This window comes from Passer domesticus, chromosome 4 (assembly GCF_036417665.1).
Source record: "Passer domesticus isolate bPasDom1 chromosome 4, bPasDom1.hap1, whole genome shotgun sequence".
NCBI lineage: Eukaryota > Metazoa > Chordata > Aves > Passeriformes > Passeridae > Passer > Passer domesticus.
The window spans coordinates 79,131,639-79,146,183 of record NC_087477.1 but is presented as its reverse complement, the minus strand read 5'-3'; the positions used below and the strand labels follow the sequence as shown (position 1 = coordinate 79,146,183).

The 14,545-nt window shown below is 37.6% G+C and overlaps 1 long non-coding RNA gene across 2 annotated transcripts; it reads right to left on the bottom strand.

Annotated features, from left to right (window-relative positions):
* Nucleotides 1-6,714: 6,714 nt before the first annotated feature.
* On the bottom strand, nucleotides 6,715-14,312 carry LOC135300135 (uncharacterized). Of its 2 annotated transcripts, XR_010362019.1 has the most exons (5): nucleotides 13,908-14,312; nucleotides 12,295-12,401; nucleotides 11,407-11,568; nucleotides 8,486-8,560; nucleotides 6,715-6,869 (listed from the first exon to the last, which is right to left on the bottom strand). It is a non-coding gene; the product is annotated as an uncharacterized LOC135300135 (long non-coding RNA). The 2 variants fall into 2 exon arrangements; XR_010362018.1 differs by lacking the exon at nucleotides 6,715-6,869 and having other exon boundaries at nucleotides 8,347-8,560; nucleotides 13,908-14,295.
* Between the last annotated feature and the right edge of the window lie 233 nt (nucleotides 14,313-14,545).

Below are 14,545 nucleotides of genomic sequence, written 5' to 3'. Positions count from 1 at the left end.
AGAAAAAAATAAAATAAAAAGAGATGGAGTTAAAGAAATTAGATCTTGAAGATTTTTTTATAGTGTTCACCACTGCAATGTTCTTGGATTTGATGATTACTAACCACAGGAGCTGGCCCGAGAGCCCACTGTATATTCATTTTTGTGAAAGCTGGTAATTGAGAGTTTTGTCAAAAGGCAAGGCAAGGAATTGCCATGAATTGTGTCTCAACTGTTATATAAAGTAGTGGAACAATAAATGCTTTTGTAAAGTACTGCTTCTGGAGGAGGGGGCAAAAAAAAAAAAAAAGAATCTAAGAACCTATTGCAAACAGTGTCCATAAGAATATTTATTTAGAGGGAGAAATAATTAAATTTTCTTTTGCAGAATTTTTATTACAATCTTCCATGTGCTGTATATTCCACTGGAAAAAAAAAAAAGAAATTTCACAGACACATCTGACTTCTCAGTATAAATCTCTGGTGTGAGAACTGAGATCATCTGCATATATAACTACACAGCTTTATTTATATGTCATTTAGTAAAAAAAAAAAATGTACTTTGGCTGACTTCTTGGACTAATGTAGTGAGTAGCAACTGCAGCAAACAGGGCTGAATTGCAACAGTGTATAAATGAATGAGAGAAGTGGATGAATCCAATCAAAACAGAATGAGGTTAATTCAGATAAATTTGGAGTATTTTGCTTGTGAGAGAAAATTTTTGAGTCATTAAGGAAAAGATTTGCTATAAAATTATAAAGACTCTACAGCATTTTAACTACATTTATAATGAGTAGCAAGGACAGATGACTGAGGCTAGAATAAGAACCAGCTCATTGGAGTCCTTAAATGTCTTCTTTAAAGAATTATTCTATCTGTTTCAAGAAAGGATGAACAAGGCTCAGTGCACGGAAAATGAGCACTGCAAGAGGGCTGATTCTCATTACTTAATCTGGGGGAAAAAATCTGACAATTCCTCAATGCTGTGTGACAGAGACAATTTGTCATTGCTGAGATGCACAAAACACACAGCAACACGTGCTCCAGAATGTGAGGGAGGGATTATTCACCTCTGTGGATGCACCACAAATGGGATCTTTTCTGTTCAAATTCACTTGTGACCAATTTTCCTTGCTACAGATGCCTTGTGAAGGCTGACCTAGAACAGAAACTGTACAGAGTTAAAGAATAAAGCAGGGATTTATTAAAAGGCCTCAATGGATGCACCTTGGGCACCCAAGATGAACCAAAATGGTCACAAAATGGACAACTGGTCACGGGTCCTCTCACTTTTACCAGTTCTGCTCCATTTGCAGATTGCAGTTCATTATCCGGTTCCAGCTTTAGCCCATGCAGTCCCATCCTTCTTGTTTTTCTCTCTTCAGCCCATGTTGTTTGTGCTCTTGAACCTGAGATTTGGATCATTTGTCCTTGGTGCCCAGCTAGAAAAGGAATTGTTGTCTCCCTACTCTGTGAAGAAAGTCCACCATCCCATAATATGAACCCCAGACCCACACACTAAAGCAGCTCAGAATCTGAAAAATATAAAAGCTAAAATCTGAGGCATCACTGCAATAAAGTATTGTCCTCTGAGTGGTGGTAATTTCCTGTCTGCCTTCTCAAACCCTCCGAAGAGGTGAGGTGCTATAACTTAGCCAAGAAATGGCTGCAAATTTCATTTGTAATGAAAGATGCTTGGACTCAGTCATGGGACTTTGGCTCATTTGTCCACATGAAAAGTCCATACACGCACAGTGTCTCAAATAAGGCAGAAGTACAACAGTTTATCTCTGAGAACATGAGAAATGTGTTTCTGATAAGAGCAGCAGCCCATCTGGTCCAGGACTATGCAATATGACAGATTCCTGAAAGTGGTCTGGTCTCTTCTCACATGTCCATCTCCAGCTGATTTGTGATGTTAGAAACTACATCCAAGTCCATTTTGTTCAGCCTTTGTTGTTCACAAAGCTTTCCTGAACATAAAAAGGCTGTTTTCACAACTTTCTGTGGCAAAAAAAAAAAAAAAAAAATTTAGAAGTTTACTACCTGCTGAGTCAAGAAGTCCTAAAATCGATATCCTACTGATTTTACTGAAAGCCCATTTGTCTTCTTTTCACATTGTCCAGAAACAGGGACTTTTGCTCATACCTTAAATGCCTCTCCACTTCTGAAGTTACCTTCTTTTCTAATGGACGTAGCAGCAGTTGTGGGTTTTATTCTTGTCTCAGAATTGTGTTGTTTAGGAAGGTACCAGGGACAGGTGACAGCCTGTCAGTGTGTCCGTTCCTCAGAGGCTGCAGGATGGCACTTTTCACTGAAACAGCAGTCTGCCAACATTCTTGTTAAAGCCACACATGCATTCACAAAAGCTTGGAGCCAAGGTGAGACACCAAAGTGTGCTCCTGCTCTGCCTGTCCTGAGGACTCATCACTTCCCATGAGAAGCAGCAAGAGGAGGTTTGGGCAGGAAGTTTCTTTTGGTGCTGAACCCTCTCCTGAAATCAACTGTAAAGATGTCAAATTACCTAAACTAAAATTTCTCTCTGCTCTGTGCCTCATTTTCTGGTGTCTGATTTGGTAACTATCTGATTTTCAGAAGAATTGTGCACTCTAAATCATGGTTTGAGATAAAATAAATGCTATGCTTTAAGTTTCCAAAGTACTAATAACTTCAAAACCATGTTCCTTAAATTAGACTTCCAAATAATCAATTATATTTTCATCTGATAGTACTTTAGATTTATAATAGAAAAACAGACCTTTGGTTATTTCTTGGGGAAGTCCCAAAAGTTTTTTCACGTTTTTAATGAAAAACACAGATGTAAGATGGCTGAAAAAAACCATGAAAATTATTAAAATAGTGAGTAATTAGTAGTTCTATCTTCAAGGCCAAGCAGGCAGAAAATGCACTTAAACAATGAAGGAGAAGGCATCTGAAACAGCCTCTTTCCACTCTGCACCTTCAAAGGGAGGGGAAATTCTTCAAGAAAAAAATCAAACTCAGAAATCCAAACAGAATTAGTGTGTGTTCATACTGAAGGCTCCTTCATAATGCAGTTTCTAATTTCAGATGATTGATTTAGCAATAGAGCCAGCGTGAAATTTGTTGACAGAACCATTTTGCTTTTTGAAGCCACAATTCCATCAAAATGGAAATGATTCAAAAATAAAAAGTTGATTTTCCTTTGACTTTTTTTAGGTAGAAGGAAAGAGAGAAATGTACTTTATCCCATTTTTACTTTTTCAAAGTTGAACTCTTATATGATTTTTTTTCTATCACATGTGATAAGATACAAGACAAAGTACAAGTGACAAAACTGGTGGAACAACAAATGTACTTTCACAACAGAATTTTAAAATTATAGAGCATATCATAATTTACATTTAAAACCTGGTGCAGTTCCAATTTTATATCCTTTACATTATTATATATGTGTTTCTATATAGAAATGAGAAGGGAAAAAGGACTAATTACAAAGCTCAAGATGTTCTTTGGTTTGTTTGTTTTGTTTTTAATTCCACCATGTGGCACTGGAAATGTTAAATTATTTGGAGATGTCACCCAGGGCACTCTATTTCAATTTTTTGGTAACAATAAGAGATTATAAAACATTACTTTGGCCAGCCCAAGTAAAAGGCCATGGGCAGGGACACCTTTCTCCTTTCCCAGGTTGTTCCAAGCCCATCCAACCTGGCCTTGGACACTTCTAGGGATGGGGCAATCCCTCATTATCTGCCAGCCCAAAAATTCAACCCTTTTGTTCAGTCAGATTATTCTTCCTAGGACTTTTTTTATATATTAATTATATAAAACATATTTTTTGTGTGTATAAAACATCAGAATATGGAAAATATGCCAGCTTTCATACAGGGGATTCCATACTTTATTTGTGTTCACCACTATTCTCACAGCAGCTGCTGCTCTCTGCAGGACATGGGAATTGTGAGGATTGCAGTAAAAGCAGCTTCACTGCTGTTAATGCTGTTGTGTTGGGCTGTTCATTGGTGTCAGTGCTAATCTTGTTTCACAGAAAAGAACCAAAATCTTGTCTAGTGTAAAGACTTGACCATATTTATCACCTACGAGACACAGCCCTAACATTTATCCCAAATATGTGTGAGCACATTGTCACAAAGCCACAGCTACAGGGACAATGAAAGGTTTATCTATATATGGGGTATTTTTGCTCCTTCTTTATAGAATGCTCAAAATAGCAATAAAAAATGGCAAATCTCATCTGTATAAATATATTTACACAAGTATGCCTGTCTGTTCATTTTTTCTTTGCATCCACCATTATCAAACTTCATCATTTCCTCTGTGTTGTCTGGTAGACCCAAATTAATTTGCAAGAGATTTTGCAAAATAAATATGCAAATATACTTCACCAAAAAGGAAGGCAGCAGCCTTTAACTGCTTGGTTACAGCCTTTGACACTCTTTAGAAATGAGTGATACTAACTGCTCTAATATACATAAATGTGTACTTATCTCTTTCTTTAATATTCATAATATTTCATCTCATTCATCTGTCTCATCTCTGTTCTGCATAGATCACCCATTTTAATGATAACACACCATGAATCATCTGTGGTGGTCCCCTTTTCTGCGCTCCCCTAGGGCCCTTCACTGACCCCATTTCTGCTTCTGAGAAAACTGATTTAAATGTGGAGCAAGTGCTGACCCCACTGGAGTTCAGGCTTTTAACACAACCCAAGTGCTGGTTTACCTTTATATCTGGGCCAGTCATTTCAAGCAGTGGCTTCACAAACAGCTGGCTCATCTCTGCAGGGCAGACAGCTGGAAATGGAAACCATTAGTGCTGAGGGGGAAAGATAAGCTATTCACATGCAGATAAAGCCCTCTAAATTTCAGCTCCTTGACTAAGACTTTCACCTAGCCTTGACCTTTCCTCCTGGAGGATCAATCCCATTTGGGTAACAAAGGAACAGACAGAAATCCTTAATGCCAAATTTAACAATTCCAATGCTCTTGATTTTTTTTTTTTAATTAGTGAACATTTCTTCAAAGACCCTACTTTGCCCTATGAATTTCAGTAAGTTACAGCCAGCAGCCAGAATAAGAACTAAGTCCTTTGATTGGAAGGGGTTTTTTTGCATTAAATCTCAGAGACCAGAAGAACATTTCATGACACTGCAGAGGATGTACAGAGTCTAACAGAAGCAAATCAAAGAGTCCAAGGTTTTAATTGCCAAGAATAAACATTCATAAAAGAAAAAGAAGATAAATGCATAAAAAGATGAAGGTAGTCAATGGAATTTATATTCACTTTTATCATGGCATACACAAATGGTACTGCATTTTTTTTAGCTTACCAAGCCAACCTTAGCAGCAATTTAGGCACCATACCCAATTCTAGGTCTCTTTCCTCAGTGTTCAACCTTTCTGCCTCTCAGACAACACTTCAGGTTCCTGGATGAATCAATTTGCCAAGCTATAAATATGTGAGTGGTCTACTAGGTAGAATGGCTCCCAGCTGAAAACACAAAGCCAAAGGGGTAAAGAGAGAAGGAAATGAGCACAAAAGGGGGACTGAACAATAAGGTACATTTTAGACTGCCAGGAGTGGGGGAAAATATTTTTTTTCTTCATAAATGAAAAGGAAATACTATTTTTATTTGCTTTGCAGTGATAGCACAAAAATTACGCTTTTCTAATTTCTCCAATATCCTCTCTTTCTGCTTCTCATCCACTTAATTACATTAACATCTTCTACTGAAAGCAGGCTGTCATCCAAAAATTAAAAATGGCCATTGAGTGTCTTAATTTGCACTATTTTAAAAAGATATTCTGTGGAAATAACTCTCTCAAATATGTTGCATGTGAAAGTCTGAATAAAAAGGTCCAGAACTGGATGTGTAGATGTGCATGAACATCACACCTCAGCATATGTGTACTTATTATCTAATTAATACTTCTAATATTTTTCTTCAGATAGTTTGCAGAAAAGATTCTCAAAGTGGACTGGATGCCTCCAAAGGGTCTTGAATGGCTTTAAAATTTAATTTTATTTCCTTTAATACTGGTAAAGAAATAACATTGCCTTAGGTGAAATAGTGAGATTACTTCGGGCTCAAAGCACATGTAGGTGCTTAGGTTCAGTGGTGGACCTGGCAGTGCTAGGTAATGCTTGGACAGGATGATCTTAGAGCTCTTTTCCAACCTTAATGATTCTATGCTTCTCTAGACACAGATTTGAGTAGGGGTAGTTTTGGAGATAATCATTCCTCCAACACCACCCCCATTTTTGCTGTGCCCTCTGAAACCACAGCTGTTCCTTTGATGTGGCAGTTTCCAACCAACCTGTAAGAGCTGCAGGAAGGACCTCACAAATCAGGGAAGCCAGGGAGAAAAGCAGCATCACTGCTTCCATCCTGCCAGGGAAGAAAGATGTGCAGACAAGTGCTGCAGTAAATGGGAATACAGCCCCCACAATTCCTTCTTCTCCTTTTTTCCCCCCTTTAACTGCAGTGGCTGCAGCGCTGCTTGTTCTCAGGGTTCTCATTTCTCCTCTGCCTCTTAAAGGAAAATTCTGGTTAAGATAAAACCTCTCAGCACAGTCTCCAAGCTGGTGCTGGTCTTTGTAGCCCATCTGCTATGGTGTCTTTTTTCCCCCTGCTGATATTGGCTGGCCCAACTACAAAGGTCAATGAGCAAATAGAGGAGCTTTCCTTACCTCAGGCAGGAGAGCTCACGCACTAAAATCTGGAGTTCTGGGGTTCAATGTCTGCTGTCTGGCAGTTCAGCCACAAGCACATCAGAACACCTGAACCACTTCCTCTGCAGAGATGGCTTTAAATAATGATATATTCCTGTCTTGAAAGTCTCAAGGCCACAGTCTATTCCTCTTAAATTCAATGTCAAGGATCCTATTGATTTAAAGGGATTGGTTTTCAGCCATCAAACTGGAAATATATGTCTTTACTGACAGGAAGAAATAGAGGGTAGGATATAAAGAGGAAGGGGAAGGATCCAGGATTTCAGGCATTCAGTAATATGTGCTGGATCCACCTTTGTTATTTGAATGCCAGAGAAATGTTTATTCCTTAAAGTGCAAACCCCCTCAAGGTGAAGTCCAAGCATGTCTATAATTGCAATTTGTCTTGACTGTAGGAAGCTTCTTCCTTTTCATTTTTTCAATAATAAAGAAGTTGATTGTAGTATTAGACTTACAAGGAACAAATTTGTTGGTTGTGTTCCAAAACCTTCTCTGGGTGTTTTAAACAGAGAGAATAAAACAAAGGTGGAATTAAATAGACATGGAATAAAATGTAGATTCAAGTGATACTTTTGAATACATATACAAAAATTTTGTGTATGCTTAAATGTATTAAAGAATTTTAACCCTTCAATTTCAATAAATTCATGTGAGAATGATTTTGCAGAATCAGATTCTCAGTCTGAACTCTGTGAAGAAAGGATTTGTCCTCACAATCCTTAACAGTATTTGAGTATCATATAAATAATAATTTACAGCAAAGATTAACTGACTTCCATTAAGGGTGCCACTTGCTATTCAACAGGCAACTGACATTTAGTAGTGAGGAATTTAAAACACTTGAGATAAAATCAATTGGCTACTTGTAAAATTTGAAGTTGTATTGCCCTCAGAAAAATTCACCAAATTCTTGTAATATAGTCAACTATGTGAATGAAGTTTGCTTATGGAGGGGATTTCCATAAAGACTGCTTTGGTCAGTAACGTAATTTATAAATTACCACTGATTTCATTACACTTTGTATAAGTATGCATTGCATATTTGGTAACAATGCTGAGGTGGGGAAGGATGGAAACAGTAAAAATGATGGAGCAGGTAAAAAAACTTTCATGCCTAGAGATTAAGGATATAGGAAGACCAATTTCGTAATGGTACTGAAAAGCTCCTTCTTTTTTTCATAATTCTTGTGATTTATACTCCAAGATTGAAGGTCTGAAGGAGTTGATCAATATGAGTTCAAAAGCAGTTGGAAAGTTTTACTTTATGTTTATCTTAGTCACAAGACAGTTGATAGATCACAAATTTAGAGACAACCCTAAAATCTGATGTGGAAGCAGGTATGACAGAAAAAATGCACTGTGATTCTCTCTCAGGGCATCACTTTGTCTCTGGGTCAGTACTTGAGCTGCTCTCCAACCTTACAGTGACAGTTCTGCTTTGTAGAGAGAAAAAGGTTTCTTCATTTAAAGTGTCCTAAATTTAGCCCAAGATTAAATATTGTTGAAACAGGGGAAAAAAGTGCTGAGTAACACATTGCTAAAATATTTTGGTGACATAGAGCATAAATAACCTTCTCAAACAGAAAATAATGTCCATAACTTGAGGATTTCACCCTAAGGAGACTAGGCTACAGTCCCAGGGGGATAATTTAATAGAGGAGTTTGTCTTTCTCATTGTCAAGGAGCAATCCTATTTAATGAAATTTCTTTTCCTATTATAATTCACATTATTTATTCTTAATTCAATTATTTCCTGTAAATATTCACTTCCTGTCCAGCTTGACTGAATGTGGACATCATCCATTCTCTCCCTTGAGTCTTCTAGGTCCAACATGCAGACACCTGAAAAATAAATCATCCCCTCAAATTAACTCAGTAACAAAATACAGGTGCTGAGACCTAAAGATAGACCCAAACTGATCATGTGTGATTACAGGCAATGCTCTGACACAAACCTTTCAAGTGTTGTACCAAGAAAGACAAGCTGGAAATAGGAGGATAATTAGGCTCTTTCTTTAGCACAAGCACATTTCTGCAGTGCTGGAGTAATTGCAGCCTTGCTGTGATATGCAGAAACTTTCCCCGAAGGCAGAAATAGGCTTTGGAAATTGTAGCCATTCAAGAGATCACTAGGTCTCTATTTTTGTTGAATTTTTAGGAATATAAGCAAATAAGTTTTAGGCAAGCTTGCAAAAATTAATATTGTCTCTGAGATTTGCAAATATTGCTTAGATTTAACTTATTTCCTCATCAGGGTTTTTTTTACAAGCAACTGTAGAGTATTAAGACTTATAAAAATTATGGCATGCTAGGAACCCCTAGGAGGTTTCTCCCAGAAAGTTAACACAGGTACAAAACCAATCCCAGAGCCTCTGAAATTCATGAGATTCAGCTAGACTGAAGTATTTATACTTCTGTGGGTTTGGACACTACTGGTTGGCTTCATCTCACATAACTTTAGGGAGCTAAACATTAGAAATAAAAGTTGCTCATTCAGAGTTTGCTCAGTTGACAGGATGAGAATTCCTACAAGAACAAATGTTTCTCCTCATTGGTTACTAAGAGATTTAAGAATTCTTTGCCCAGAGAGGTTGTGGACTCTCCATCCCTGGAAATGTTCCAGGCCAGGTTGGATGGGGCTCTGATCACCCTGGAATAGTGGAAGGTGTCCCTGCCAATGGCAGGGTGTTGGAACCAGATGATCTTTAACTTCCCTTCCAATCCAAACCATTCTAGAATTCTATGATTCTAGCTTTATTTTTTTTCGTAAAAAAAAAATCCCACACATAAAAGCCCACCAGAGCCACACTTTTTAGAGTCCTAAACCTCCACTAGTCAATACTGAACAAAGTGTTTCAGTGTCCTAAATGAAAGAAAAAAAGGGGCAAAGTGTAACACATTTCAACTCTGGTGTTTGCAGATGTCACAGGTAAAACTGAAGAATCCAGCTGTGTCTCAAATTGTATCCTAGAATTAATAACCTGAGTCTGATTCTTAAGAAACTTGCTTTGATATAAGGAAAGCAATGGAATCATAGTGATCTGATTTTTTTCAGATCAAAATTAGAACTCCATATATTTACTAAATGATTCAAAAATATTCCTTTAGAAAAAACCTAGTAGACAAAACAATAATCTTGAAACAAGGCCCTGAAAATAAGCAAATGTGGCCTGCGTGTACATATTAGTATAATTTTATGCTCCATTTCCAACATGGATATTACAATAATATTTCACACAAATTATAGGTCAATTTTCACAGAGATGCTGCCCTAAAGGTGCATGAAATTGCATTAGGAGGGGAAATTCACATCATACTTGGCAATCACAATTAAACAGAAAAGTAATGTTTTAGTAACCTCACAGCTTTGAAAGTGATGGTGGGTTTTATGATGTAAAACTAATGTTCCACCAGAATGCACCAGCTGTAATTAAATGGTTTGCATTGTTCCTCACTCTCTGAAACCTTCTATGAATGCTAACACAGGCACCTGCCTTACCAGGGCTTATGCAGTTTTGTTATATTTTCATTTTCCATGCCAAAACAATTCTTTCTATGCTATACTCCATGACCTTGTAGTTTTTCTCATCAGTATAAAAACTTGAAGATAATTAGATAATTGCAGTTATTGCAGTTCATTCCTTTCTTGAGGTTTGGCTGTTGTAGCTGGGAAAAAAAAAAAAAAAAAAAAAAAGAAGAGCAAATCATGAAGAACAGGTCAGGCCAAATTCCCAGATGCTGGCCATGGAATGGGCAATCAGTGCTCCTTCCAATGCCCAAATTTACCTGGCCAGAATCCCTGTGCTCCATAGTTATCCTCTGAGTCCAGGATTCCAGATGGGCTTAGTTAGTGAGAAACATTAGTCCCAAGGACTGAACTAAAATGAAGAGCAGATGACTTCTGGCTCAATTTCTTTGATTTTTTTTAACCCAGAATACATATTTCTGGTCAGCTGATCTATACTGACACTTTTTATATTCCTTTTGTCAAGAAAATTTCCTCCACACTTTGTTATTGTTTGGTAGGTGCCATAAAGGACAGCTAGCACCTGATTCTTTCCCTGTGGTAGATTTATTCTTATATTTGTCTGCTTTCTGTGTTCCAACTAATCTCCAAAGGCCTGTTTAATTAAGATCTATATAATTAACAGGGCCAATGAATGAAGAAGAGTAAATTTCTGAGTTTTGTGGCTCAATAGCTGATATAGTTTTTATCACTCACTTTTTAATGTGACTCAGTTTATCTAATAAAAATCCAATATTTAAAAAAAACAGAGCTCCTTGCATTCCTCAGAGGGCAATTTGAACATAATTCAGCTGTGACTATAAAAAAAGAGTAATTATACTCAACTACAGGGTCTCAATGAAATGAGAGGTGTGATTTTGTTCAAAAAGTAATTGCCTGATGTAAATGGACTGCCCAGTGAATGCCACCCACACCCCTAATTCTGTGTTTCAGAAAACTGCTGGCATGCAAACCACAGGAAGTCTGACTAAGAGATCTGATGTCCCCAGATAACATCCATATGAACACAGTTAATCATTATTTAAATACTCTCAGCCAGAACTTGGATTTTCAGATGGCACCATCCTCCCCTTCTATCCCAGGGGTGCTACCATTAGAAATTTAGAGAGCAGACAACTAATGAAATGTTTATATCAGTTTCAAGAGTGGGATTTATGCTCACCTTTACAGTCTTATCTCGACTGAAATCAATCTTTAATACACTGTGTAGGCCAGCTCTGAACTGCCATTCCAAGACTCACTGCTGTGAGATGTTGTGGACAGAAGGGGCTGTCCTTGGAATGTGACAATCTTTCCATTGGTGTTAAGCTGCTGCTTTTGCTTCCTATGAAGACATTCAGTATAAACGTGTTTTTTTCAGGTCTTTTTAGGAGGCAAGTTGCATTAATATTTTTTCTCCAGACATGTAAAATGAAAGTTTTCTACTAAATGCTGTGTAGGTGACTGGTAAAAGAACACGAATGAAAGAAATCATGCATCAGTATTTCAAATCTCATTAACATATTCCCTTCTCCATAAAAGAGGTGCACCTTCATATACAACACTACAAAAAATTGTTATGTGCATTTTGTGTCACTGGGTTTGGAGAAATCCTTGGATTATTGAAATAAATGTCTTTTTCTTTCTCATTAATTTTATCAAAGGAGTCCCACTATGTTTCACAATTGTCTTTATGCTCAGTGCTTTCCAAAACAATACTCAATTCCTCTGCTCTATACTTAAAAAAAAAAAAAGATTTTTTTTTTGTTTCCTTTCTTATTTAAAGACCATCCTACAGACTATGAGAGCTACTTCTCATAAGAAAAATTCCCATGCTTATAACTAAGACAAGTACAAAGCAAACCCTTCATTACATGCCAGTCAATATGGTTCACTGTGATTTTTCATTTATAAGGGAACAGAATACAGCTTGGCAGATCATCTATTCCTTCATCTGCACCATGGCTGAATCACATTTACCTTTTTCTTTTTTTTTCTTTTTTTTTCTTTCTTTTTTTTTTGGCAGATGTTTACAGATGTTTTGTTTGTCATAGCTCAATTAGTGACTTACTGGCAGATTCCACAGCCTGGGAGCTTCTGTCAGACCTGCTTTTTCACACCTAATGAAGATGGCAGGAAAGCCTCTGAGCAATATTGCTGTCCTGGTAGCTGAATGCCCTGAAGCACAGAAGTGGAGAACCTGCTCATGGCTGATCCCCAGGACAGCCTGGAATCATTTTTCTTTGTATAGATCTGCATTTTCTCTCACAGAAGAAGTCGCTGTGCTCCCCTGTATGCTCTGAAATGGGAATTTGGACCTCCTAACAAGGGTTGAGTTGTTCATGCTGGTGGATAAATAACAGAACTCTTCAATCTGACTTGTGACACATTTAAAGTGGAGCATGTTGCCTGTTAACTCTGATCCTGGTCTCTGGATCAATAACGTATTATTGTCTTTTTTAATTTGCTAGGAGAAGTTGTGGCTGCCCCATCCCTGAAGAGGTTCAAAGCCAGGATGGATGAGGCTTGGAGCAACAAGAACTAGTGGAGAAGAAATGAGATAAAGTTCTCTTCCAACCCAGGCTATTCTGTGATTGACTTCTCAGCAAGGCCTATTTAAAAATGCAAATCTTTATGTGTATTCCTGAACTTTTCTTCTTAGATTGACAATGTTCTTTTTCTCTTTTCTTTTAATTTTACTCACCTTTTTATGTATACATATATATATATATTGTAATATTTATGTGGATGATGTTCTCAGATACTCAAAGAAAGACACTGATACAGATCTCCAACAAACAAAGCATGCCACCATGTCTGGAAAAATAATCACAGGCTTGAATCATATAAAATCAAGGGCTGGTTTAATTAAACTGGGGGAAACACAGACTTGAAAAAGAGGCTTTTTGGAAGTATAGAATGGTTTGGGTTGGAAGGGACCTTAGAGATCCAACTCTAGCCATATATAGAAATTACCTAATGATTCCTTCTTATGTGTGGTTTCTAGTAGTTTAGAACCGTAGAATAACTGCTGGCACTGCACAGGACAACCCAAGAATCCCATCATATGAGTGAGAACCTTGTCTAAATGCTTCTTGAACTCTCTCAGGCTGGTGCTGTGACCACTGCCCTGGGGCTCCTGTTCCAGTGCCTTACCACCTGTGGATGAAGAACCTTTCCTGATATCTACTCTAAACCTGCCCTGATCCAGTTTCATGCTAGTTAGGGTGTGTGTGTGTCTCAGCTTGTAATCATATGCTGAAAGAAGCCACAGTCTCATTTCAAGTGCTCTTTGTAGGGTGGCTGAAGGATTTTTATTGGGCAGTGTTCAGTCACGAGCACTTCTCCTGGATGGTAATTTCTTGTTCTGCACCAAACTTGTGGCTCACATTGGCACTGATTTCACAATCTGAACTGCATTGCACTAGCCACTGTAGGAGCACTGTGTCTGACAAATTATGAACTTAAACTTCACAACAATGCTATTTTTGGCTTGTCCAGAGCCGTAGGTATTGAAAATCTGTCTGCTGTGATTTGTTTCAGGAGATATCCTGCCCAGTATTCCAAAACCTGTACTGTGACTTTTATTGCTGAATTTCTTCAGGCATTTATATCCCTTCACACAGGCAGCTTGCTCCTCATGTAATGTAAGGACATAACATGAATGTTCCACTCTGAACTCACCATAAATATGTAGATGTGCCAGTGCTACCAGCGGGTGTAACGCCCTAACTCACTCTGCAAGGGCTGAGCTTTATTATTCTTTACAGTGGATGAAATTATACATTAATTCACTTACAGAAAAAAAAAATAGATGCTTCATATACAAGACTTCAACTGGGCAGTTGAGCCCCAGCTCAGCTGCATTATGATGCAGCCCCAGCTGTATTATGATACCTGAGGCAAAAGTCCCTTTGCCCATCAGCACAGGGGAAGAAATGCAGTGTTCTCTCAGCTTCCAGTCCTTCAGGCATGGATTATTCTGCTTACTGTTCAAGTCTAGACTAATGTGTGAAACAAGTATTCAGTGATTTATGTGCTTTATTTGGGGTATTTTCTTATTTGGTATGTATGGGCAGCATCACCTGAAAATTCTTATGAAGTTAGGAAACAAATAAAACAGAAGTTGGACACTACAAAGCAGAATTCCATTTTTGTGCTAAACTGAACAAAAAAATCTCAACCAGCACTTGACTGTCTGTTAATTAGTGGTTTATTTTGACAGTTATAAACCAGTTTTGTGCAACAGAAGTCACTGCATTTTAAATGTTCCATAAAAATGCTAAAATTCTTACCTTTGTCAAAAGGACAAAAAAAAAAGT